Here is a 27,656-nt window from a genome sequence, read left to right on the forward strand (position 1 = left end):
CCTACTTACAAAATGGCGGCCATTTTGATTGACAGGTCAGCCGAAATCGCAGATTTTGCATTCCAGCATGAGACTTGAACGAAATTTTTTAAACTGTACAGAGGTGGATCGAAAGATCAGGCAAAAATTTATCAGCTGTCAAATTTTCAAGGGCTAAAGTGCTTTTTTCGATTTTTGGTGAATTTTTGAAAATCAAATTAAGCCAAAAATGAGGGAAAAATCAAAATTTTACCAAATTGACGAAGAAAGCTGAAATTTGGCATATACCCTATTTTCGACACGTCAGATCGATTGGAAACGGTTTCAAATTGTTTTGAGCAGTTCTGGAGCCTCCAGCAGATTTTTGAAACTCGAAATTCCTACAAAATTTCATCAAATGTTGTTGGAAAGCCGAAATTCATTCCGCAAACTAATTTCAATACGCTACGAAGTCGACTGCTGGTGGATTTCAAGTCGTTTTGGTACCTCCAGCCACTTTTTGAAAGGTTGTATGACGATTTTTGGAAAATTGAGATTTCCAAAAAGTACCTGGGAGCTTTAAAACCATTGAAACCATCATGCATAACTCCATTTGATAAAATGTGTGGGAATTTCAAGTTTCAAAAATCTGGTAAAGAATCCAGTAATTTTCAGGCGGCTCCAAAATGACTTGAACCCACCCGAAGTCGTCTTCAGAGAGTGTTAAAATTGCAGTGCAGAGTAAATTTCGGTTTTCCATCTTCGTTTGATGAAATTTTGGGAAATTCCAAGTTTCAAAAATTTACTGGAGGCTCCAAGAATTTTCAAAAAGTCGCTGGAGACTCCAAAATGAATTGAACCCACATGCAAGCAGTCGGCTTTTTAACTCAATTTGTTGAATTTTTGTAGAAATTTCAATTTTTTCAAAAATCTACTGGAGGCTCCAGTAATTTCCTAAAATTCCTTAGAAGCTCCAAAATAACTTGAAATCTACCTGCAGTTGACTTCATAGCGTATAGAAATTAGTTTACAGAATGAATTTCGGCTTTCCAACAACATTTGATAAAATTTCGTGAAAATTTACAGTTTTAAAAATTTACTGGAGGCTCCAGAATGACTTGAAATCCACCTGCTGTCGACTTCATAATCTATTAAAATAAGTTCACAAAATGTATTTTGGCTTTCCAAATGCTTTTGATGAAATTTTGTGGTGATCTCAGGTTTTAAAAATCTACTGGAGGCTCCAGTAATTATCAAAAAGTTGCTGGAGGCTCCAAAACACATTAGTTGCAGAGTAAATTTCGGCTTTCCATCTCCATTTGATGAAATTTTGTGGGAATTTCGAGTTTCAAAAATCTACTGGAGGCTCCAGTATTTTTCAAAAAAGCGCTGGAGGCTCCAAAAAGACTTGAACCCACCAGAAGTCGTCTTCAGAGGGTGTTAAAATTGGAGTGCAGAATAAATTTCGTCTTTCCATCTTCGTTTGATGAAATTTTGGGAAATTTTCAGTTTTAAAAATTTACTAGACGCTCCAAGAATTTTCAAAAAGTCGCTGGAGACTCCAAAATAACTTGAAATCTATCTGCAGTTGACTTCATAGCGTATTGAAATTAGTTTACAAAATGAATTTCGGCTTTTCAACGACATTTGATGAGATTTCGTGAAAATTTACAGTTTTAAAAATTTACTGGAGGCTCCAGAATGACTTGAAATCCACCTGCTATCGACTTCATAATTTGCTAAAACGAGTTCACAAAATGTATTTTGGCTTGCCAAATGCTTTTGATAAAACTTTGTGGGAATTACAATTTTCAAAAATCTGGTAAAGACTCCAGTAATTTTCAAAAAGTCGCTGGAGGCTCCAAAATGACTTGAACCCACCAGAAGTCGTCTTCAGAGGGTGTTAAAATTGAAGTGCAGAGTAAATTTCGGCTTTCCAACTTCGTTTGATGAAATTTTATGAAATTTCAAGTTTTAAAAATTTACTGGAGGCTCCAGAATGACTTGAAATCCACCTGCTATCGGCTTCAAAATTAATTTATTAAAATGGGTTCACAAAATGTATTTTGGCTTGCCAAACGCTTTTAATGAAATTTTGTGGAAATCTCAGGTTTCAAAAATCTACTGGAGGCTCCAGTATTTTCAAAAAGGTTGCTGGAGGCTTCAAAAGACATTAGTTGTAGAGTAAGTTTCGGCTTTCCAACTCAATTTGATGAAATTTTGTGAGAATTTCAAGTTTACAAAATCTGCTGGAGGCTCCAGTAATTTTTAAAAGTCGCCGGAGGCTCCAAAATGATTTGAAATCTACCTGCAGTTGGCTTCGTAGCGTATTGAAATTAGTCAGCAGATTAAATTCCGGCTTCCCAACTTCATTTCATAAAATATTGTGGGAATTTCAAGTTTCAAAAATCTGGTGAAGACTCCAGTAATTTTCAAAAAGTCGCTGGAGGCTCCCAAATGACTTAAACCCACCAGAAGTCGTCTTCATAGGGTGTCAAACTTGGAGTGCGGAGTAAATTTCGACATTCCTTCCTCGTTTTATGAAACTTTGGAGAAGTTTCAAATTTTAAAAATCTACTGGAGGCTCTATCAATTTTCAAAAAGTCGCTGGAGGCTCCAAAGAACTTGAAATCCACCTGCAGTTGACTTCGTATCGTATTGAAATTAGTTTGCAGAGTGAATTTCGGCTTTCCAACTCCATTTGATGAAATGTTGTGGGAATTTCGAGTTTCAAAAATCTGCTGGAGGCTCCAGAACTGTTCAAAACGGGTTGAAACAGTTTCTAATCAATTTGGCATGTCGAAAATAGGGAATATCCCAAATTTCAGCTTTCTTGGTCAAATTGGTAAAATTTTGATTTTTTCCCTCATTTTTGGCCTAAATTTGATTTTCAAAAATTCACCAAAAATCGAAAAAAGCACTCTAGCACTTGAAAATTTGACAGCTGATAAATTTTTGCCTGATCTTTCAATCTACCTCTGAACGGTTTAAAAAATCTCGTTCAAGTCCTATTTTGGAATGCAAAATCTGCAATTTCGGCTGACCTGTCAATCAAAATGGCCGCCATTTTGTAAGTAGGGCACTTTTTTTTTTAGTACAAGGGCTAGAAATGTACCTTAGGACTACCCGTTTAAGAAAAAAGTTGTCCCGGAGGATTATCAGGGGGGGTGCAATAGATCCTTATGCGGGCTCCCCGACTAATACTTTGAAACTGAAAAATATGTATCACGATGGAGTGCACTGAATTTTAAAGGGGGACTTTATTTCAATTGTACATACCTAACTTTATCTGCGTCATCAAATTTTAGCCAGTAAAGACACCTACGTTGGGAACTATTGAACCAGTTTCTCAGAAATTACTTCAATTCAATGTAGCACTCCATCATTGATTGAACAAATCAATCACTTCATTCCCATCAAATCACACCTTCAAAGCAACTTTAAAAATCACCACATGTAAATTAAGTATTACAAAATGACACTCGATTAAAACCAAATGACAAAGACAACAGGTCAAAAGCCAATTCAAAGTGTCTCGTGAATGACCCTGCCTCTTCAACTCCGTTAATTAACCTGGAGTGCAAATACTCAGACAAACACGTAGACATACGCCATACGATATACAATGTGGACGTTTATTTCATCGAAAAACATTGCGTAGAAAGATCAAGGATACGTGAAAAGAAATTAAAACACATTAGATAGGTGAGGTGAGGTGCAACATGACGCAGAATTAACCATCGTTGATTTCTTTCAATTTATTACGATTATGCTGCCTGCGCAATTTAGACGCGACCGTTTCGCTCGATTGTAGTTTCGGTTCACTTTTCCAGTCGATATCACCGTTGTAAATTTCCGTCTTTTTGGACGCAGCTACTCGAGGCGTTTCTGAGCGTCTCTGTTGCGAATAATGATACCTGAGCTGGCTGGCTCTGGTGCTGAGTAAATCCGGTTCAGACATCTCCGCGTTGGCAACCGGTTCTTTGACGTAGATACTGCGAGGTCGTTTATACGCCTGCGCGTTAACTCGCGGTGTTCGGATGGTATTAGGGTATCTAGGAGATTGCGGCACAATACTCTCGTCAAATCTGGGAGCTACCGGAGCGCTGATGGCGCCAGTTACTTGGAAGAGTTCCGGATGGTAGGCGACCATATTAGCGTGAGCGTTCGGATTGAAGTTGGCGTTGTAACGATGCGGATTCATTGCTACTGAGCGCAGGTAACTCATCGGTGTATGATTCGGAGTCTGTGTTCTGGAATGGGACCGCATCTGAGGAGGCTGAGGTTGCTGAGGGTAGACGGTGATTCTGCTCATGAGCTCGTCTTGCGGATCTCTCGGATCATTTTCACCCCAATCGGTGAAGGTTTTCTGCCAACAGGTTCTGCGAGGACAGTGCGGAGCGCAAGGTACTGGACATCGAGGCGGTTGTGGAGGCTGATTTGGAGCAGGTGGGCAGCCAGATTGACCGTATCCTCCAGGAGCTGGATATCCTTGGTTGGCAGCTGGCTGCTGGTATCCTTGACCACAGCTCGGATTAAAGCTACGATTACACATCGGAGTGAAACCCATCGATGTAGCCGGGCCCATGCTACCTGTCGGCATGCTGCCCGTTGGCATGCTACCTGGTCCCATTGTGCTGCCATAAGGACCCACGGTACTACCTGGAGGACCCATTGTGCTAGGGCCCATGCCCATTGGCCCAGCACCTGCTGTCGCATTACCATTGCATCCAGGCATGCTCGGAATACCGCCTGAAGGCCCGCCTTGGGGCATTTGGAAACCACCATCGAAGCCTTGACCGCCGCCGTTACGATATCCGCCATTTTCAATCGGACGCAGGAATTTGCAAGTCCATTGCTGCATGTTGTACTGAGGTGGCACATTCGGATCCGGGTTCTCGCATTTCTCGCAGTAGCAGACGCTTTTTTCGCATAATTCAACCGGTGCGCAGCTCATTGGTTGTTGTTGTTGAGGGCAACACTGCTGACCTCCTTGCTGAGGATAGCCATTCGATGGTCTGCAGATATCAGCCTGGGGTGGATAGATTTCGGGGCAGCTGCCACCCTGGAAGTTGTTCATACGGTAGCCGCCGCTGATACACGGATTACAAGGATCGGAGACTGCTGCAGCACATCCGTTGCCACCTCCCATATTTTGGGCCATTCCAGCCGGCATTGCAGATGCTGGCGGTATACAGGCGCTGAGAGGTTGCGAACACGAGGGCACTGTCATCGTGGGAGGACAAGGTGGCAGATTCGGAGCCTGAGCACAAGGTGGACAATAATCAGGTTGGCAAGTACCTCCAGAATTCTTCGGTGCCTGATTGAAGTTAGTTCTTGGAGCAGATGTCGTTGGCAGCTCTCGTAGCGTTGGGGCTTGAATAGGTCTCTCGAATTCGTCGTCTTTTTTCTCTTTGGATGTCTTCTTCCTCGGTGTCTTACCTCTACCAGATGATTTACGTCGTTTGGGTTTCTTGACCGCCTGAATGCTGGGCAAGTCTGGCCCCTGCTCGGTATTAGGACATCGCAGAGCCGGCGGTGGAGGTACTCCTTGCATTGGAGCATTATACGACTTCTGCTGATTGTATAAATGCCATTGGTTCAAAGGTGGTGGTACATCCAACGTTTGTGGAAATATCGGATGGAATTGCATCGCGGATCGTGTTACTGGTGGTAGCAGTGGCAACGCTGGTTCTTCCGCAGACTCTGCAGCATTCGAGCTTTCAGCGCTGATATCCGAATCTGGTCTGGAAGAATCATTGTCAGAATCGCTATTGCTGGAGTTGTCATCAGCATCGTCTTCGTTTATAGAGCGAGTCTTGGCGAAGTTTTTAACAAAACTCGGTATCCATGAGATATTCGTGTTGGGGTCGTTTTTATCTAGCTTGGACGAAGCGTTGGCCAGTCTGGCTTGGATATACTGTTCTATGGCCTTTTGATCGATTACTGCAGTACCGGCTACCTGATACTCGTCTTGTTTGGCCGACAAAGAGGTGTTTTTCTGATCACATGTCGAAGTGCTGCTGACGCTAGTGTTAGCACCAGCATTTGAATCTGCACTCGCATCGGACCCAACCACAATAGGCTGGTTTTCTGAAGAAGTAACCGTAGGCTCTAGATTTTTCGAGCTTTCTTCAGGATTTTTAGGCATAAATGAGCTAGCTGGTGGTCACTGTTGGTGTGAGGTTGAGGTTCGATGATTTCCAAGCAAATTTTAAAATAGTAAGTCTGCATCTTTTCGATGCTCAACACTATTAGAAGTGAGTAGTTGAAAAATCTCCTAGTCCGAGGCCCGCAGAAGGATCACCTGCACCCCCTGTCGATCCTCTGGGCAATTTTTTTCTTAAAGGAGGAGTCCTAAGGAACATCTCTAGCCCTTGTCCTCAAAAAAAAAGTGACCCAACTTACAAAATGGCGGCCATTTTGATTGACAGGTCAGCCGAAATTGCAGATTTGGCGTTCCAAAATAGGACTTACGCAAAATTTTTTATACCGTACAAACGTAGATCGAAAGATCAGGCAAAAATTCATCACCGGTCAAAAAGTGCCTTTATCGATTTTTTGGTGAATTTTTGAAAATCAAATTAAGCCAAAAATGAGCGAAAAATCAAAATTTTACCAAATTGACCAAGAAAGCTGAAATTTGGGATATACCCCATTTTCGACATGCCAAATCGATTGGAAACTGTTTAAACTCGTTTTGAGCAGTTCTGGAGCCTCCAGCAGATTTTTGAAACTTGAAATTCTCACAAAATTTCATCAAATTGAGTTGGAAAGCCGAAATTTACTCTGCAACTAATGTCTTTTGAAGCCTCCAGCAACTTTTTGAAAATTACTGGAGCCTCCAGTAGATTTTTGGAACCTGAGATTTCCACAAAATTTCATCAAAAGCATTTGGAAAGCCAAAATACATTTTGTGAACTTACTTGTATTTTAATAGATTATGAAGTCGACAGCAGGTAGATTTCAAGTCATTCTGGAGCCTCCAGTAAATTTTTAAAACTGTAAATTTTAACGAAATTTCATCAAATGTTGTTGGAAAGCCGAAATTTATTCTGTAACTTAAGTTCAATACGCTATGAAGTCAACTGCAGGTAGATTTCAAGTCATTTTGGAGCCTGTAAGCAATTTTAAGAAATTACTGGAGCCTCCAGTAGATTTTTGAAAATTGAAATGTCTACAAAACTTCAACAAATTGAGTTAAAAAGCAAGCTGACTGCCTGCCCGCTCGTGGGTTCAATTCATTTTGGAGTCTCCAACGACTTTTTGAAAATTACTGGAGCCTCCAGTAAATTTTTGAAACTTGAAATTTCCCAAAATTTCATCACACGGAGATGGGAAGCCAAAATTAACTCTGCCAACTAATTTCAATACGATACGAAGTCAACTGCAGGTGGATTTCAAGTCCTTTTGGAACCTTCAGCGACTTTTTGAAAATTAATGGAGCCTCCAGTAGATTTTTGAAACTTGAAATTTCTCCTTTTCTTCAAACGGAGATGGAAATGCCGAAGTTTACTTCGCAAACTAATTTCAATACGACATGAAGGCTACTACATGGTGATTTCAAATACCTTTAAAGCTTCTAGCTACGTTTTAAATTTCAATTTTCCAAAAAAAAACGCCACACAACCTTTCAAAAAGTCACTGGAGGCTCCAAAACGACCTGAAATCCACCAGCATTCGACTTCGTAGCGTATTGAAATTAGTTTGCAGAATGAATTTCGGCTCTCCATCTCCATTTGATCAAATTTTGGGAGATTTCAAGTTTCAAAATTATACTGGAGGCTCCAGTGATTTTCAAAAAGTCGCTGGAGGCTCCAAAATGATTTGAAATCGACCTGCAGTTGGCTTCGTAGCGTATTGAGATTAGTTTGCAGAGTAATTTTCGACTTTCCATCTACGTTTGATGAAATGTTGTGGGAATTTCGAGTTTCAAAAATCTGCTGGAGGCTCCAGAACTGCTCAAAACGGGTTATGGAAAGTTTGAGCTTCGAAAATTCTGCTGGATGCTCCAGTTGATTCCAAAAAGTTACTGGAGGCTCCAAAACGACTTGAAATCTACTTGCAGAGTAAAAATGGAATACCTGCTCGTTAGTAAAATTTTATGGAAAGTTTCAGTTCAGAAAAATCTGCTGGAAACTCCAGTAGTTGTCAAAAAGTTGCAGGAGGCTCCAAAACGACTTGAAATCTACCTGTAGAGTAAACTTTGAATTTCCGGCTGCATTTGATGAAATTTCATGGAAAGTTTGATCTGTGGAAATTCTGCTGGAGGCTCCAGTAGCTGTCAAAAAGTCGCTGGAGGCTCCAAAACGACTTGAAATTTACCTGCAGAGTAAAAATGGATTTTCTGCTCGTTGGTATAATTTTATGGAAAGTTTCAGTTCAGAAAAGTCTGCTAGAGGCTCCAGTAGTTGTCAAAAAGTTGCTGGAGGCTCCAAAACGACTTGAAATCTACCTTTAGAGTAAACTTTGAATTTCCGGCTGCATTTGATGAAATTTCATGGAAAGTTTGAGCTTTGAAAATTCTGCTGGAGGCTCCAGTAGATTCCAAAAAGTTATTGGAGACTCCAAAACGACTTGAAATCTACCTATAGAGTAAACTTTGAATTTCCAGTGGCATTTGATGAAATTTCATGGAAAGGTTGAGCTAAAAAGTCGCTGGAGGCTCCAAAACGACTTGAAATCTACCTGTAGAGTAAACTTTGAATTTCCGGCTGCATTTGATGAAATTTCATGGAAAGTTTGAGCTTTGAAAAGTCTGCTGGAAGCTCCAGTAGATTCCAAAAGTCACTGGAGGCTCCAAAATCACTTGAAATCCACCTGCAGCCGACTTCATAGCGTATTGAAATTAATTAACAAATAAATTTCGGATTTCCAACATTTTCGTAGAAATTTCAAGTTTCACAAATCTGCTGGAGGCTCCAGAACTGTTCAAAACGGGTTGAAATAATTTCCAATCGATTTGGTATGTCGAAAATAGGGTATATACCAAATTTCAGCTTCTTGGTCAATTTGGTAAAATTTTGATTTTTTCCCTCATTTTTGGCCTAAATTTGATTTTCAAAAATTCACCAAAAATCGAAAAATACACTTTAACATTTGAAATTTAAACAGGTGATGTATTTTTGCCTGATCTTTTGATCTACGTTTGTACCGTTTAAAAAATTTCGTGCAAGTCCTATTTTGGAACGCCAAATCCGCGATTTTGGCTTACCTGTCAATCAAAATGGCTACCATTTTGTAAGTAGGGCCACTTTTTTATGACAAGGGCCAGAAATGTTCCTTAAGACTCCCCCTTAAGAAAAAAGTTGCCCGGATGATCGGTAGGGGGTGCAGGTGATCCTAATGTGGGCTCCCCGACTGACTATTCTTTTATGCTCGAGGTGTCTTATTTTTTGCTCCTTTTTTTGGGTGGGGGGGGGGGTATTTGTCCAATGAAAATGTGTTTTTTCCTCAAAATCATTAAAGGACAACTGAGAGGACAATTTTAACTTAAAAATGTCTGGAATGATTCAACTTTTTGAAGTATTTCAAGAAAAAAAAACACGGTTCCAAGTGATTTTTTGCAAAAACTGAAAAGCAAACATTTAGCTTGATCAATTGAATTGACAGTACATTATTTGAACCCTTCTACAGCAGTCTCTTCGCCTCAGAAATTTCAACTTCTGCTCGCAACGATATCGCAACTTTCAACGCCAGCCACCAAGATTAATTATACTAATTTCAATCTCACAAACAAGAGATCAAAACCAGCGTGAAAAAATTTGCAACATTAACGCTCCTCAAAGTCGAAACATTCGCTCCATTAATTCTATTTATTCGCTTGAAAAAGAAATCCGCGGGTATCTGAAAAATATGCAAGTGGAAGTGAAGCTTTTTCTTGATCGCGGCTTCGCGACGACAAACTGTTGAATCGAGATTACTACGTACAGGAACGTGAACGCGATAAGAAAATTACAAGCAACGGGTATATAATTAATACACATCGCATCAGCCATAGAGTAGAGCTCCCCCTGCTCGCTCCACTATTATCGTCGACAAAGCCAAGCCACCAAGCCAGGCAAAAACTAATGATACAGATATAATAAATACCGCCGAAAATGCGCCCCAGACTTAAAAAGCCTTGACACTTCATTATTCACACAACCAAGTAATCCGGCTAAAACCGTAAACACGCGACAATCTAAACCAAGATTTTATTACGCTTAATGATACACGCGAAAAAAACAACAACAACAACAGATTTATGTACCTAAAACGCGTATATACATTGTACCTACGTATAGTACATAATATTTACGTCGCTTAGGTAACACTGCATAACCCGGAATTGTTTTTAAAGCTTTTTATATCTACTTAACTACTCTTCGTCTTTATTTTTTAACCGTTACAGGGTCAACTAATTAATCTGCTACGTGCTAAGAAGAAGTTCAGTTGCGAAATTTTCACAAACGTGGAATCGTAAAGTTTGATTTTAACGTAATTTTTATTCGTAGGTGGTTTATTTTTTTTCTTCTGTCAATTTTTTTTTCATCGACTGATTTTGAAATCGCTCAACGTGGAAATGATGACAGAATTTGGTCCGAGTTCAGTAGAATTTTGAAGCCAAGTTCATTCAGTTCTTTCCTCACCTTACACGAACATTTATCAAGACATCTCTTCAGCTGAGTACTGGGGGGCAAGGGATGAGCCTCCGCAAATGCTTTTTTAAGAACTGTGAATAAATTTTCTCAAAAAGCTGGCGCCCCCTGGAAACAGTAGTTCAACTACTGGCCAATCATCCCATCACTGGTCGATCATGCACCCTACTCCCAGGTTAAAACAGCCCTTCTCAAGGCCTCTGACGAGGACACCTCCCTTAAGGATCATGTCCATAAACATAGAGGGGCTGTCAGGGCCAAAGGAAGTTATACTAGCTGAAATGGTTAAGAACCTGAACATAGATGTGCTTGCTATTCAAGAAACACACAGGCGCAGAGAAAGCCGGAAGCCAAAAATTGAAGGAATGAAACTTATTATTGATAGACCCCATGAGAAATATGGAAGTGCCATTCTAATTAAGCTAAACATGGAAGTAAAAAGTACTTCACTGTCTGACGAAAATAATGTCGAGATTCTAATAATCGGCATGGGAAACTGCTTAATCTCATCTGTTTACAAGCTACCGAATGTAGAATTTACATGGAAAGAAAACAGCAACGTCCCACCCACAGAAACAAGAATAATAGTTGGAGACTTCAACAGCCATAAGGTAAGCTGGGGATATGCTGAAAATGATACAGATGGTGACCTAGTGGAGAAATGGGCAGAAGAGCAGCAGCTATAAAAAATGCACTCCTTGTGACTATTTCTAACTGACAAACATTCAAAACAATCAAAACTGTTTGTTAACACTTTGTATGTACCAAATTTGCTCAAAAAATCAAAACTGTTTGTTAACACTTTGTATGTACGAAATTTGCTCAAAAAAGAAATGGGCTGAAGAGCAGCAGCTGAGCTTGGTCTTTGATGCAAAACTGCCAGAGGCCTTCAATAGTGGAAGATGGAAACGCAGATATAACCCAGATAACATTTTTGTTTCAGAGTGAATCACAAGTCTATGTCACAAACGAGTAGTAGATCCAATTCCCCGAACCCAACACAGGCCAATTACATGCGAATTTAAGGCAGTCATCAGCCCAATTAAATGTGAAAACCCACCTCCAAGATTCAATTTCAAAAAGGCTGATTGGGAAGCTTTTAAACAGGCAATTGAAGAAAAGATAGACAACCTATTGCTAATACCAGAAAATTATGAACTCTTCAATGAAATCGTTGAGAAAGCCTCAAAAGATCATATTCTAAGGGGAGCAAGAAAGGAGTATATCTTTGGAATGCAGCTGCACCTCATGACACAATATAAGGAGTATGTTAAAAAATTTAATGAAAATCCTTTCAGTGAGGAAACCATTGAACTATAAAATCAATTAGCAAGTGATATAGCAGAATGTAGACAGAAAAAATGGCAGGAATTAGTAGAAAATCTGGATTTTTGCAAAGATAGCCGAACAGCCTGGCTACTGTTGAAGAGACTTGATGGAGGCAAAACTCAACAGAGTAATTTCACTCAGGTTACAGCTAACCAAGTAGCCCATCAACTACTCCTGAATGGCAAGACTGGCAGCAAAAGCAGCCGAACAAAAGTCGAAAGATGCGCAGATGTGGAAGTGAATAACTTTGCCACACCAATTACTAACAAAGAAGTGAAGTCTGTAATCAAATTGTCCTAAAATAGGAAGGCTGCTGGGGTGGATAACATGTATACTGAACAGATCAAACACTTCTGAACAAAGGCAATAAATTGGACCCAAAAAGTGTTTAATGCCTGTATAGAAACTTCAAAAATGCCAAGACTATGGCGATAGGCACATTTTATTGCATTACAGAAACCAGGCAAGGATGCAAATGACCTAAAGAATTACAGGCCTATCTCCCTGCTGTGTCACTTATACAAGATTTTTGAAAGAGTCATTTTAAATTGCATGACTAACTGTATAGATGAGGGGCTGATCAAACAGCAGGCTGGATTTTGACCAGGAAAATCATGCACTGGCCAGATATTACACTTAACCCTGCACATTGAAGATGGCTTTGAAAAGAAGAAAGTCACTGGAGTAGTATTTGTCGACCTTACAGCAGCTTTTGACACAGTGTGCCACCAACTACTACAGTATAAGGTGTACCAACCCTATTGACAATTTCAACATGGAAAAAAGCTAGCAAAAAAGCTAGCACAGCGTGCCAGCATGACTGGGACCCTTTTTTCCACGTTTGCTAGCACACTATGCTAGCACTCGCATGCTAGCAAAATACTAGCATGATTGTGCTAGCATAGTGTGCTAGCAAACGTGGAAAAAAGGGTGCCAGCCATGCTAGCACGCTGTGCTAGCTTTTGGCTAGCAATGTGCCAGTGAATACTTGCTGGCATTACTTTAGCATTCACCTGCTAGCAAAATACTGGCATGCTTGTGCTAGCTTAATGTGCTAGCAAAGATGGAAAAAAGGGTGCCAGTCACGCTAGCATACTGCGCTAGCATATTTCCTAGCAATGTGCCAGGGAATACATGCTAGCAAAGTACTGGCACCTTTGTGTTAGCATAGTGTGCTAGCAAAAGTGGAAAAGGAGGTCCCAGAAGTGCCCCCTACTGATTAGTACCAAAAATTGGTCTTTAGACCTTCTATGCTAGCACGGTGCTAGCAACACTCTAGCATGAGATGCCAGAGTCAGCTGAGTGCACTGAGTAATGAACTTCTTACTCTTAATCACATAAGAAACCATTTTAGCTTTTATGCAAGTTGACTACATACTTCATCTAAGAGAAGTAAAGTATACCACAAAAGCAGGCAATGCTAGCAAAGTGCTAGCAGCATGCTAGTGTTAGGATGGGGGAAATGCAGGTAATGTGTGATGCATAAAATAAAACCAATTTTAAATGTACAGAGGAATTCACAAAAAATGGAAATTTTGGCGACATTAAAAAGTTCAAAAGCTTAAGGTATCCATGGAAAAAATTGTGTCCGCAAAAAATTATTTTTACTATTTTTAATGATTTTTAATTGAGAAAAAAATTGAAAAATTGATCATTTCAAGAAGTTGCAGGTAATATGGGGTACTAGTAAAAATTACAAAAAAATGAATTTCAAAAAGGAAAAATGTATTTTTTTAGTAATTACCTACACATGTCACACACAATAAACAAGTTTTTTTTTAAAATGATTTTTTGATGTATTTTTTTTAACCCTGTTGAAAATTCACTGAAAAGTTGCAGGTAATATGGAGTACTTGTAGAAATGAAATTAAAGAAAAAGACAAACAAGAAAAACAATTTTCATCCACCATTTTTACAAATGACAGTCATTTGGACTTTTTTCAGACTTTTTTGGTCTAGAAAAATATCAAAAATCTACAAAATAAAAAAACAACAAGGTTTTCCATATTAGCAGAACGTGAAAATTTCAACATCAAAAATATACTTTTGTTTCTTTATGAAAAACGACTCACTTAAAAAGTTAATTATGAAATAGGCAGCAAAATCGCGTTGTTCATTGTGGCACTTACTTAAAATTCCAGAAAAAGGTGAAATAGTGTCAGCAAAATACAAATAAAATGCTAGGGCATGTGTGCTAGCATGAACCTAGCGTACTTATGTGAGACAGATGCTATGATGCTAACATTTGAATGCTAGCATAAACCCAGCATATTAATGCGAGCAAAATGCTATCTAAAAGTGAAGTAGTGCTAGTAAAATGCTAGCATGTGTGTGCTAGTGTGATGCCCGCATGTAATGCAAGTAAAAAGCTATCTAAATATGAAGTATTGCCAGCATAATGCTAGTGAAACGCTAGGGTGTATGTGCTAGCATGAACCTAGCATTCTGATGCGAGTAAAATGCTAACATTTGAATGCTAGCATGAACCTAGCATACTGATGCGAGTAAAATGCTATTTAAAAGTGAAATATTGCTAGCAAAATGCGAGTAAAACGCTAGCGTGTGTGCGCTAGCATGAACCTAGCATACTTCTGCCAGAAAAATGCTAACATTTGTACGCTAGCATGAACCTAGCATACTGATGCGAGTAAAATGCTATCTAAAAGTGAAGTAGTGCTAGCAAAATGCGAGTAAAATGCTAGCATATGTGTGCTAGTGTGATGCCCGCATGTAATGCAAGTAAAATGCTATCCCAGAATGGTATTGTACTAGCAAGATGCTAGCATCATGCTAGCTCATGTGTGCTAGCTCACCTCATGCTAGCATAACACCAGTGGAATGCGACTGATGCTAATGATATGCCAGCTTTGCTAGCATAATGCTAGGAAAATTGTCAACAGGGAACTTACAAAGGACTTTAAATTTACACAGATAGTCACTATGTTGATGAAAGACAGAAGATTCTAAGTGACACTCAATGGTAAAAACAGCACCAGGAGGCGGCAAAAGAACAGATTGCCCCAGGGCAGTGTTTTATCACCAATTCTCTTCAACATTTACACCAATAACCAACCAATTGGACCAGATACCAACCACTTTCTGTATGCAGACAATCTTGCACTAACTGCCCAACATGATACATTTGCGGAGGTGGAGGACACACTAAACCAGGCTATAGAAGAATTAGACACATACTATAAAGATAACCACCTCAAACCAAATCCCACAAAGACAGAGACATGCTCTTTTCATCTCAGAAATTGTGAAGCAAAGCGTCAATTGAATATTCAATGGGGTGGAACAGATCTGAAGCATGCAGATAACCCCAAATACCTGTGTGTAACCCTAGATAGGTCCTTGACCTACAAAAGGCACTGTGAGGCAACTAAAATGAAAGTTGCAGCCAGAACAAATATAATTCGCAAACTAGCAGGCAGCATGCAGTTGGGGAGCTAAGCCCCAAGTTATGAGAGCATCTGCACTAGTACTGTGTTATTCAGTGGGGGAGTATGCCTGCCCTGTTTAGAGTTGTTCAGCACATGTAAGTAAAGTTGATATACCCTTAAACGAAGCATGTAGATTGGTGACAGGGTGTTTACGCCCAACACCATTGAATAACCTATATGGTTTGAGTGGAATTGCCTCACCAGCAGTCAGACATGAAGTTGCATTCATGGAAGAGAAGACAAAATCGTTGAGTTTTTCATGTTAATTTAGGCGTGTCGACCGGATACGAGAAAAAAAAAGCTGAGTACTGAGCTTATTCGCCTCTCACAAGTCACACATACAATTAGAAACACTGGTACCTTTGATACAAAAACCAATAGGTACCACGAAAAATCAATCAGATTAAAACCAACAGAAAAATACTCGTACCATCGATTCAGAAACACGATCCTGCTACTGCCTATTGTATTGTTCCAACTTTTTTTATTCGCATCGCAAAACTTCTCGCTCGAGTAAAGAAACAGGATATCGTAATGGTAATTGAGACGAAAGAAGAATATAACGCGGCGGAAAAGGAGGCAGAAAGCTTTAACGATCACCACGCTTAACTAAATTAACGTCGCTTTATCCGCAGGTTGATTGTATAGCAGAAAAGAGAAAAAAAAACAACACAGAATGAGAAAAACACAACAAATACGAGAGTAGAGAGACTGAAACAGCGAACGGGAAAAATTCTCGAGAAAGTTTACAGCTTGATTGAATTCCATTCGAACCAAAACCTTTGTGTAAGATGAAAATTATTGTGTTGCGAATGTCCGCAGCAATGGCGATGCTCGTCGTAAAAAAAGTTGTTGTTGTTCTTTTTTTTTAGGTACTCGTGTTTTACGAGAAATGTTTGCCTTTTGATTTTCGTTGTCTTTATATATATGTACAGGGTGTTCCAGAATAACCTTTCACATTTGTTTTTCTTATTACTCTGAGAGAAAAATGTTTACAAAAATTCTTTTACAACCAAAATGAAGTAGAAACATGCCGTTTTTAGACCGTATATTTGAGTTTCCATTAAAAATCAAGTTTTAAAAATTTTTTCATCGAGATATTTTCCATCATTTTTGACACATTCAACCGAACATTTTTTCAAATTATTGAACACTTCTCTTCCTATCAGTCTCGACTCACGATTAAGATTACCTAGAAGATGTTTCAGAGTCCTAGATTCATCCTGATACACTTTTGACTTGAGGTAACTCCATAAAAAAAAATCATAGGCTGAAAAATCAGGGGATCGAGGTGGCCTTTAAATTTCTGTGTTCAACGAAATTATTCAATGTCCAAAGTGCTCACGCGCTAAACATATTGTGTTGGTCTCTGAATGATAGGTAGCTCCAACATGTTGGAACCAAGTAAGTAACTCTATTTTATCTGCCTTTCAGTTCAGGAACAAGAAACTTGTTCAACATTTTGCCTTACCCCTCACCATCACTGTTTCATTAAACACACATGGTCCCACTACACCAACTTTAGCCACGCCCAACCAAACAGTCAACTTGACGGCGTGTAGAGGTTTCTCGAGTATTATCAAAAGATTCTCTGTACACTTGAAGCGCACATTCTGTATATTCACTTCACTGTTTAGATAAAAATGAGCTTCGTTACCGATGAGTAAAGAGTGAAGGGGTCCAGGAGTCTTTATTTTTAAAAAAAGACCTTCACAGTAAACGTACACTGTACAGCCATCTACTTCTCCAGGACAAAAAATAACTATTGAAACATAATTCGGCATGCTTTGGCTACCTAGAACCGCCTTTACCATTCCCCTAGCTCCACTTGAACACAGATCAGTGGTTACCAAAATGTGAAAGGTTATTCTGGAACACCCTGTACATACTTTTTTCCTTGTCCAGAAGATTCAGCTTTTTCAAAATTTATCGCAAAAATCGAGTTGAAAAAAAATGTCGCAAAAAAAAAAACAGAATTTTAGTACCTTCAATAATAAAAAAACTTTGGCAAAAAGAGGACTTAATTGGCTATTTGGGGAAGAGGGGAGGCGTAATATAATGTTTTTTGAAGACTTTGGCAAAAAAAATTTTTCAAAAATGAGGCTTTTTGATAATTTTTGACCAAAAAAACGGAACCTTCTATTTTGGTAAAAATAGTGACTTCTTGATAATTTCAGCACAAATGAGACTTTTCGACAATTTTTGGCGGGAAAAGGACTTCTTTACATTTTTGCGAAAAACAGAAATTTAAATTGGTCATTTGGGGAGGGAAGGAAGGGGTGGGATCAGGACTTTTAATGCAGCTAAAAAACAACACGATACTTTTCAAATGCTTCGAAAAAAAAAACATTTACGTAGAAAAATTTTGCAAAAATTAAACTTTTTAACAACTTTGACCAAAAAAATGGAACTTATTTTGGCAATTTTTGCGAAAATTGGAACTTTTGACAACTTGACAATTTTGGCGAAAATACACATACTTATCTAAAGACTTCTTCAACGATTTCTGCGAAAAACAGGACATTCAATCGGCCACTTAAAGGAGGGGAGGGGAGGACAGCTGACTTTTAAGGCAACTGAAGAAAAAAAATCAATACTTACTTTTTGATTTATGCAAAAAAAAACTTTTTACATTGAAAATGGCAAAATTAAAAATTTTTTGAAAATTTTGGCAAGAATGGGACTTTTTGACAATTTTGTCAAGAATGACAGACTCTATGGCGATTTTGACCGATATGAAACTTTTTGACAATTTTGGTCAAAATGAGATTTTCTGACAATTTTGACACAAAACCGGAACTTTTTTCTTTAATTTTGGCAAAAAAAGATGACTTTGGACAATCTTGGCCAACAATCCAACATGTCACCAATTTCTACGATTTCGGCTAAAAAACAAAAACAGCTTTTGGGCTGTTTTAGCAAAAACTGACTCATTGAGCAAGAATAAGTAAAATGGCTAAAAAAAACAAAAACAGCTTTTGGGCTGTTTTAGCAAAAACTGACTCAATGAGCAAGAATAAGTAAATATTTTATGGTTGGAAAAAATTATTAATTCTTCTTTTTTTGGACAATTTTGGCAAAAAATGAGACATTTTGATAATTTTGACAAAAAAATCGGATCTGTTTCACAATTTTGAGAAAACACGGGACTTTTTCTAGAAATTTTGACAAAAATTTGTACTTAACAACAATTTTTTCAAGAATATGCTTTCTGTAACAGTCTAAACTAAAAACAGGATTTTTAAGTATGTTAGTTTGATTAGAAAAGAAGGGTCTTTTAACAATTTTGGCAAAAAACAAATTCTGAATTGATAATTTTGAAAAAAGAGAGCACTTTTTAAGCAGCTAAGAGAATATTCAAAACCTATGTACCTACTTTTTATGGATATTTTAGCACAAAAGTGACTATTTTTTACATTAAAAAATTTTTCCAAAAGTAAAATTTTTGGGCATTTTTGGCAAAAAAAATGACACTTTGGAAAATTTTTGTTCACAATTTGAGCAAAAAATCAGTGTATGGAAAATATCTCCACTTTTTGACGATTCTAACAAAAAATGAAACTTTATTGACAATCTTGACAGAGTTTAGGACTTTTTGACAATTTCAGCGAAAATCAAACTTCCTGACAATTTTAGCACAAACAGGGAATTTTCCAGTATTGTCTAAAAATGGGACTTCAGACAATTTTTGGCGCCGAAAAACAGGATTTTTGCGGCAGTTTTGAAAACAAAAACTACTCTTGGCAATATTGGTGCAAAAAAACACAAAACTTGAACCAATTTTGACAAATACAAATTAGAATTCTTTGGCGATTTTGGCAAACATTATGGCTTCCTAAAAATTTTAATCAAGAAGAGATCTTTTTCATACTTTGAAAAAAAAAAACAAGATTTTCTTGGGTATTTTTGAAAAAAAAAAAAATTAGAAAAATTTTGGAAAAATATGAAGACTTGACAATTTTGGCAAAAATTTAGACTTTTCAATAATTTCGACAAAAAATGGGCTTTATTGACAATCTTGACAAAATTCAAGACATTTTGACAATTTCAGCCAAAATGAAACTTCCACACAATTTTAGCAAAGAACACATTTTTTCAATGTTGCCAAAAAATAAGACTTGAGATAATTTCTGACAACAAAATTTTCTTCGGCCATTTTGGCTAAGAAAAAAAAACATTTTTGGCAATATTATTGGCACAAAAAACAAAAATGGGACAATTTTGAAAAATATTAGGACTTTTAAACAATTTTGGTAATTATTAAGGCTTTTTATCAATAATTTTGACTAAAAATCAGTATTTTTAAAAATTCTGACAAAATTCGAAAGTGTTGGAAAATTTTGACAAAAAATGAGAATTTTTGAAAATTTTGACAGAATTATGGAATTTTTTTGATGAATTTTCGCAAAAAATGGGACCCTAAAATAGGGCAACATGCCAAAGGGGCACAAGGGTAGGACTATTGGCAGGATATTTTTTCAAATACTTCTACTTATTAGCAGGAGAGGAGGATTCATTCAAACCAGAATTCTTTGGCATCAAAATATTTTAAAATAGAACAGAACATTGAAGAAAATGAAAATTCTGCAAGAAGAGGGGAACGAAAAATAATTAACAAACTAAATTGAGGAAATGTAAAAAAAAAAAAACAGAAAAAAAGAATTTTATCCGCAATTTTGGGGAGAAAAGTCTTACTTTTTGTCAACAAAACAGCTCTTTTACTCAATAGACGATTTAAAAAATAAATAAGAGCTTTTAGGCATCTAAGGAAAAAAACAATACTTCTTGAATGTTTTGACAAAAAATGGGACCTTTTCCAGCAATTTTTACACAAAACATGAATTTACTGACAATTTTGGCATAACATGTGATTTTTCCGTGGTAATTTTAGCAAAAAGGAGGAAGTTTTAGTCAATTTTGGAAAAAACCAAGATTTTTAGGCAGCTAAGGTCAGAATTAATTACACATGATTTTGTATGTGTGTTGATAATTCGTAAAATAGGGAGCTGGAGAACTGGGAGGACACTGAATGCAGGATCTTGTGCAAAAAATAAAATGGATTTCATCAAAGCTTTTTCAATTTTTTTTTATTTTGTCTACGTCTCTCGATGTACTTATTACAAAAGCTGAAAACTCAAAAAAACGGCCACTATCTGTAGAACGGTTACACCAGTGGTTCTAAAAATTCTCAATATCTCTACAAGCCCATACATGTATAATAACTTCCTCATCTTATACTTATTTCAAACCGTCGGTTGCGCACTCATCTCTGCCTGCCACACATTCTACGAAAGAAAGCACCTTCGTCGACATTTGCCGCCATAGAATCGTTATATTGTTGCCAGTACGATGTACGAGATGGGAAAAAATGACGTTAAGAGACGTGTAAAGTAAAAAAGTAAAGAGAACTAATTTAAACTGCGCAGAAAAACGTTGAACTAGGTAGTAGGTAAAGGTATACCTCCTATGTAGAAATGAGGTGGAAAACTATTTACTGTGTCGCCTGTTACGTTTAAAAATTTATGGATTTTTACCGGGCCACATGTACGAGGTTTTGATACGAGAGAATTGCTACATAGATACAGTAACGGTATGTTACTTTACACTTTACCCACTCGACGTAAATTTGAACTTTGTTCGTGTGCCTCTAGAAACATCTTTCGTCGTGGTAAAATTCGAATCCACGAGTTGAGGTTTGCTTCTCGACAAATGAGTAGTTTTAGCATCGTATTAAGCGTTTTAAGGCGTGATGTAGCTGTCGTGTCGCTTCCGAGCTCTATCATTTTGGTCTACTCGAGACGACGAGTAAAAAGATGTGGTTTCGTTTTAACCTACTGCTGCGCGAGATACCAGCTTTAGCGCGACTACCGAGGTGTGATTTATGCGATTACCAGAGTTATTTTTTTTCCTTTTCAGTGCTCAATTTCAGCGAAGGAGTTCGTCTAGTAAAGATTCTCTGGTATAATTAATTCAGCGGTAGATTTTCGCTGAGATACGAGTGTGTGGTGTTAAGTTCTCTGATCCTTAGTGTGTTCATTTTCATCCTCAGTAACTACAAGGTTCACAGAAGGGATGAGCCTCCGCAAATGCTTTTTTTAAGAACTGTGAATAAATTTTCTTTATAAGCTGGCGCCCCCTAGAAACAGTAGTTCAACTACTGGCCAATCATCCCATCACCGGTCGATCATGCACCCTAAGCCCCGGGTTAAAACGGCCCTTCTTAGGGCCTCTGACGAGGACACCTCCCTTAAGGATCATGTCCATAAACATAGAGGGCCTGTCAGGGCCAAAGGAAGTTATAATACCTAGCTGAAATGGTCAAGAACCTGAACATAGACGTGATCGCCATTCAAGAAAGACACAAGCGCAGAGAAAGCCGGAAGCCAAAAATTGAAGGAATGAAACTTATTATTGATAGACCCCATGAGAAATATGGAAGTGCCATACTAGTTAAGTTAAACATGGAGGTAATAAGTGCTTCACTATCTGATGAAAATAATGTTGACATTCTAACAATCAACATGGGAGACTGCTCAATCTCATCAGTTTACAAACCACCAAACGTAGAATTTACATGGACAGAAAACAGCAATGTCCCACCCACAAAAACAAGAATAATAGTTGGAGACTTCAACAGCCATAGTGTAAGCTGGGGATATGCTGAAAATGATACAGATGGTGACTTAGTGGAGAAATGGGCTGAAGAGCAGCAGCTGAGCTTTGTCTTTGATGCAAAACTACCAGCATCCTTCAATAGTGGAAGATGGAAACGCGGATATAACCCAGATAACATTTTTGTTTCAGAGCAAATCTCAAGTCTATGTCACAAATGAGTAGCAGATCCAATTCCCCAAACCCAACACAGGCCAATTATATGTGAAATTAAGGTGGTCATCAGCCTAATTAAATGTGAAAACCCACCTCCAAGATTCAATTTCAAAAAGGCCAATTGTGAATCTTTTAAACAGGCAATTGAAGAAAAGATAGATGACCTACTGCCAATACCAGAAAATTATGAACTCTTCAATGAAATTTTAAGAAAGCCTCAAAAGATCATATTCCAAGGGGAGCAAGAAAGGAGTATATCTCTGGAATGGAGCTGCACCTCATGACACAATACAAGGAGTATGTTAAAAAATTTAATGAAAATCCCTTCAGTCAGGAAACCATTGAACTATAGGAAATCAATTACCAAGTGATACAGCAGAATCTAGACTAGGGTGAGTCAGCTTTATATGGAAATTTTTTTTTCACTTTTTCAAAGTCTTACCCCCTAAAAGTGTTCATTTATGTCTGAAAAGACCTCATACAAAATTTCAGCTCAAAAAAATATCTAATATTTACTGGTGGCGCAGAAGAGTTGAATGTTGAGAAGGTACGAGCGCATCAAGCGAAAACTTCCCACAGTTGCGCGCCGGGGAATGTAGCATTGCATTCCCTCGTTTGATTGAAGCAGTCCTACAACACATTACCCCCTCAATGATGCGTGATAAGTAAGTCTAGTCCTTGGTGAAGTTTCCACGTGTATTATTAATGAAGATTCAATAACAATTTTTCAATTACAAAGCTGATTGAAGGTGGAAATATGAAAATTTTGAAAAGTAAAGAAAAAAGTATGAATTTGAGGCTGTATTATTCTATTCTACTAAGCAACTGTTGGAAAAAAATGTGGGTAATGTAGATATAGGATGAATTAACATTGAAATATGACTGTTTTATAAGATTTATAAGATTCAGCACTTTCAGTTGATGTTTTATAACCATTATTAATTTTAAAGCCATTACTTAGTGAAAATTGAATGTTTTGATTTCTGAATTCCACAATTTGGGTTCAAATAAATTCTACAGCGGGAAAATCATAATTAATACTTTGTTATGGTTGTTTTAAAAACCCAAGAAAGATTGGTATCACTTGATGAGTTGTAGTGGGGATGCCGCTCTCATTATAGTCGTGCGTAATGAACCCCGCCAAGCTTCGTTTCGTTTGCCGCGGCGCCATCGTGGGAAGTATTGTGCTTGCACGGGCTCGTATCTCTCAACATTCAACGCTTGTGCGCCACCTCTAAATATTAATATTTTTCAACAAAAATTTAAGGGGTTCCATTTGAACCAAAAATGAATATTTTAAGCGGGTAAGACTTCGGTATTTCAAAAAAAATGCAACCTGACTCACCCTAATCTAGACAGATAAAATGGCAGGAATTAGTGGAAAATCTGGATTTCTGCAAAGATGGCCAAAGAGCCTGACAACTGTTGAAGAGACTTGATGGAGGCAAAACTCAACAGAGTAATTTCACTCAGGTTACAGCTAACCAAGTAGCCCATCAACTACTCCTGAATGGCAAGGCTGACAGCAAAAGCACCCGAACAAAAGTGGTAAGATGCACGGATGGGAAGTGAATAACTTTGCCACACCAATTACTAACAAATACAGTAGACTCCCGATTATGCGACCTAATTGGGGGGGGGGGGGGGTAAAGTAGGTGGGATACCAAAAAAGTCTGATAATCCAAAATGGATGTTTTTAGCGTAGAAATGAAGTGCATAAGTTTGAGAAGACAATTTTTCATTCAGAAAATCAAATTTTGGCTCAAAACAGGAACAAAGAATCAAAAAAATAACAAACAAAAATAATATACTTTTGTACATGAAAGACAATGAAATACTGACTGAGATTAAAAATTTTTTGAGATAGGTTGGATTGATTTTAAGGAAAATAACACCGTTAGAATACAAAATGCTGCATACTGCATTATTATTTATAGGTACTTAAAAATAAAAAATTAGAGGTTTTTTTGGATTATCAGACCTTGGGCAAAAAGTAAGTCAGATACATTTGTACCGGATAACCCAAAAGTTGGATAATTCAGAGTCGGATAATTGGGAGTCTACTGTAAGTGAAGTCTGCAATCAAATTGTCCAAAAATAGGAAAGCTGCTGGTGTGGAGATTGAGTTTTCCATGTTAATTTAGGCATGTCGACCAGATAAGATACGAGAAAAAAACCCGAAAGGTTGGATTTTTGAAATCAGTTGGTGGGGAAGATGTCGAACACCTAATTCAACTCTCAACGACCATCTCTCATTTCGCCACAGATAGTTTTGGAGAAAAACACCCTCTGACCAATCTCCTCGTCTCATCAATGTCGTCTTACTTGTCGAAACAAACCGCGCTACTCAACAAATACCTCGCAAAACCTCCACAAATTAACATTTCACGTAGATTTTGTAACACTATAGATGTCAATATACCACTAAAAGTTGCTGTAAGACACAGAAAAGCGACGTGAATGGCAAAGTCCATTCCACTTCTGTCCAGTCCAGCTGAAACACATTTCACCCCTACGACCCTGCCAAGTGCCTGGCGAACATTTCGACAATTCGAGCAAAAAGATACGACATGAAAAGCAATTACTGCTCGCACTATGGACGCTTTTACGGTATCAACTCGGTCAACAGCCGAGAGTGCAATTAAAAATGGATATTTTATCAGCATATTTTAGCGTGTTGGGTATTTTTCAGCCGTCTCGTTTACGTCCAAGACGGAGGAGAAGAGAAGCGATGCGAATGACGAGTGATTTCTATTACATTTTATGTACTCGTATACCGCGCGGCGTGTCCTTGCCAATTTTCATTCATCGTCGACCGAATCAATTTGACGCCTCGGTAGGAAAAAAAAAAGAGGCCACTTCCATTAAGGTGCCTGTACCGATCACGTCGCCGGTCTAGAGTCCCGTAGCAATTAACCTCGTCTCGTTATTCTACGTGACATAAGTATATTTGTTCGTCGAATGGAAATTGGTAGGTTTTTTCAGTGGCCCTTTAAAAAAGGCCCGTCGTGTTTGGAAAGGAAAAAAGGACATCGAAATGGAAAATTCAGAACGCTCAGATTGGGTTGGAGAATTTTTTTGGTCGTAGCTGCGACGAGTCTGCTGAGTTATTTTACGCTGGACATTTTCCATTTATGGTCCAGGAAATGTAGCATATCATTGGGAAAAGTCAGGTTAAAACGATTCTCCAACTATCCTGATTTTTATCGGAATTTTTTTTAATGTCTCAATATATTTGTCAAGATTTCAGAAAAGTCTTGGGTACTTTTTTCCTCAAGACCTAAAATTTCAAATTTTGGTATATTTCAATTTTTTTTTTTTTTTTGTAAGTGATTTAAAATAGTCCTGTTTTTTTCTTAAATAGTAAAAATGCCCTGATTTAATCAAGATTTTAATCTGCACCTTTTTAGAATTTCCGATAAAAAATCAGGACTTTTTTACTACATCATATTAAAAAAAAAAAAAAACAGAACTACATATTTTGAATCTCTTACCAAGAAAAAAATAGAAGTATAACAAAACTTGGATTTTTTTAGACTTGAGGAAAAAAGTAAAACTTTTCTGAAGTTTTACTCGAAAAAAAAATTCTGACAAAAAAATCAGGACTGTTGGAAAATTGAGCCATTTTTGAATTACTTACTGAAAGAAAATTAGCACTTTTTCCAAATGTTGCCTGAAAAATCGTGACCTTTTTCAAATTTCTCATGGTTTTTAATGAAATCCTGAAAAAATCAGATTTTTTCAAACTGACTTTGGAACTTTCTTGAATTTCTGGGAAAAAAATGCAAAAATTGGAACATTTTTAAATTTTTGAAAAAAATGCAAAAATTGAAACTTTTTTGAATTAAAAAAAAAATCAAAAGCCTATTTTTTTAAAGTTTTGAAAAAAATCAGGTCGATTTCAGAATCGAGACTTTCTAGAATTTCTGTAAGAAAATTGGAACTCTTCTTTAACTCTGGGTAAAAAATCGGCACTTTTTCAAACTACTGACAAAAATCATGATTTTTTTGAAAACAAAAATCCAAACTTCTTCAAATTTCCAACACAATTTTAAAATTTTTTTGAATTTCTAAAAAAAAAATTTATTGCATTTTTGTGAAAAAAATCTGTAACTTTTTTGAATTTTTAATAAAAAGCTGGACTTTTTTACTATTGAAAAAAAGGCTGTTTAGTGTTTTGATCCTCTCAGGTATCCACCTACCTAGTCTCTAGTTACCTACCTACCTACCTACCTACCTACCTACTGATAAAAATTCAGACTTTAAAAAAAAAAAATCTGATAAAAAACCAGGACGACGGTTGGAAAATTGAGACATTTTCAAATTACTGTAAAAAATGAGGACTTTTTCCAAATGTTGGCTGAAAAATTGTGACCTTTTTTCAAATTTCTAATGAAAAAAAAATTAGGACTTTTCACCAATTCTGGGTAAAAAATCAAGACTTTTTAATTTCTGAAAAAAAACCAAGTCAAGACTTGTAGAACCTTTTTCTCAAAATACAAGATTCCCTCAAATTTCTGGCAAAAATCAGGATAAAAAAAATTCTCGGTTAGAATCAGGACTTTTACCGATTTTTGGAAGAAAAAATCAGGACTTTTTTCGAACTGTGGCTGAAAAATCGAGATTTTTTTCTTTCTGAAAAAAAATCATGGTTCCTTTGAAATCCTGAAAAACAATTAAGACTGTTTTGATTCTGGTAAAAACCGGGGCTCTTTTAAATTTCTGGCAAAACAACGACTTGACCTTTTTGAAAACTCCACCAAAATCGGGATGTTTTTTCTATTTTTGACAAAAAATCCGCGCTTTTATATTAAAAATTATGAAAAAATTCCATTTTTTGAAAGAAATGCTGAAAATGTTTAATTTTTGGAAAATTTTTCAACGTTAGAAATGGCTGCGTTTCTGCCAAATCTATCCTGAAAGTATTTATTTGCCTCCTTAGCCACCTAAAAAGTCATGTTTCTTGGCAACATTGTCAAACCGTCCTAATTTGTGTCAGAATTTTCAAAAAATCCTATTTTGGTCTAAATTGCAAAAAAAAGTCACCGCTCGTTCTGTCAAAATTGTCAAAAAATTATTTCTCGTTGAAATTTCCGAAAAAGGTCCAGTTTTTGGTCGAAATTTCTGTCTCCTGTTGGCAAAAATTGTCAAAAGTTTTTTTTTGGTCAAAAATATCAAAAAATGTCATTTCTTGTCAAAATTTTATTCTTGGTCAAAGTTGCTTTACAGCCTGTTTTCTTATTTTTTTTACAACGAGAAAAATTCTAGTCGAGCAACTTTACCAGAAAAAAGTGATCTATGATGTGAAAAAAGCTGGCAAGAAAAATTTTAGCATTGAGGGTATATTTTTGATGTCCTAAACAAGAATCTGTACCTCAATGTTGCTTCCCTCTTAAACGAAAACCTCACATTTCAAAGTTTCAAATTGAAGGGAATTTTTCAGAAGCAAATCCCC

General features: G+C 37.3%; 2 protein-coding genes across 3 annotated transcripts in view; both read right to left on the reverse strand.

Annotated features, from left to right (window-relative positions):
• Nca (neurocalcin homolog) overlaps window positions 1–27,656 on the reverse strand; it is a 392,453-nt gene that overhangs the window by 42,341 nt on the left and 322,456 nt on the right. The window lies entirely within an intron of this gene.
• The window catches only part of LOC135845532 (neuronal calcium sensor 2), a 383,834-nt gene that overhangs the window by 34,019 nt on the left and 322,159 nt on the right, over window positions 1–27,656 (reverse strand). The window lies entirely within an intron of this gene.

The sequence above is a fragment of the Planococcus citri genome, chromosome 4, assembly GCF_950023065.1.
Source record: "Planococcus citri chromosome 4, ihPlaCitr1.1, whole genome shotgun sequence".
NCBI classification, from domain to species: Eukaryota; Metazoa; Arthropoda; class Insecta; order Hemiptera; family Pseudococcidae; genus Planococcus; species Planococcus citri.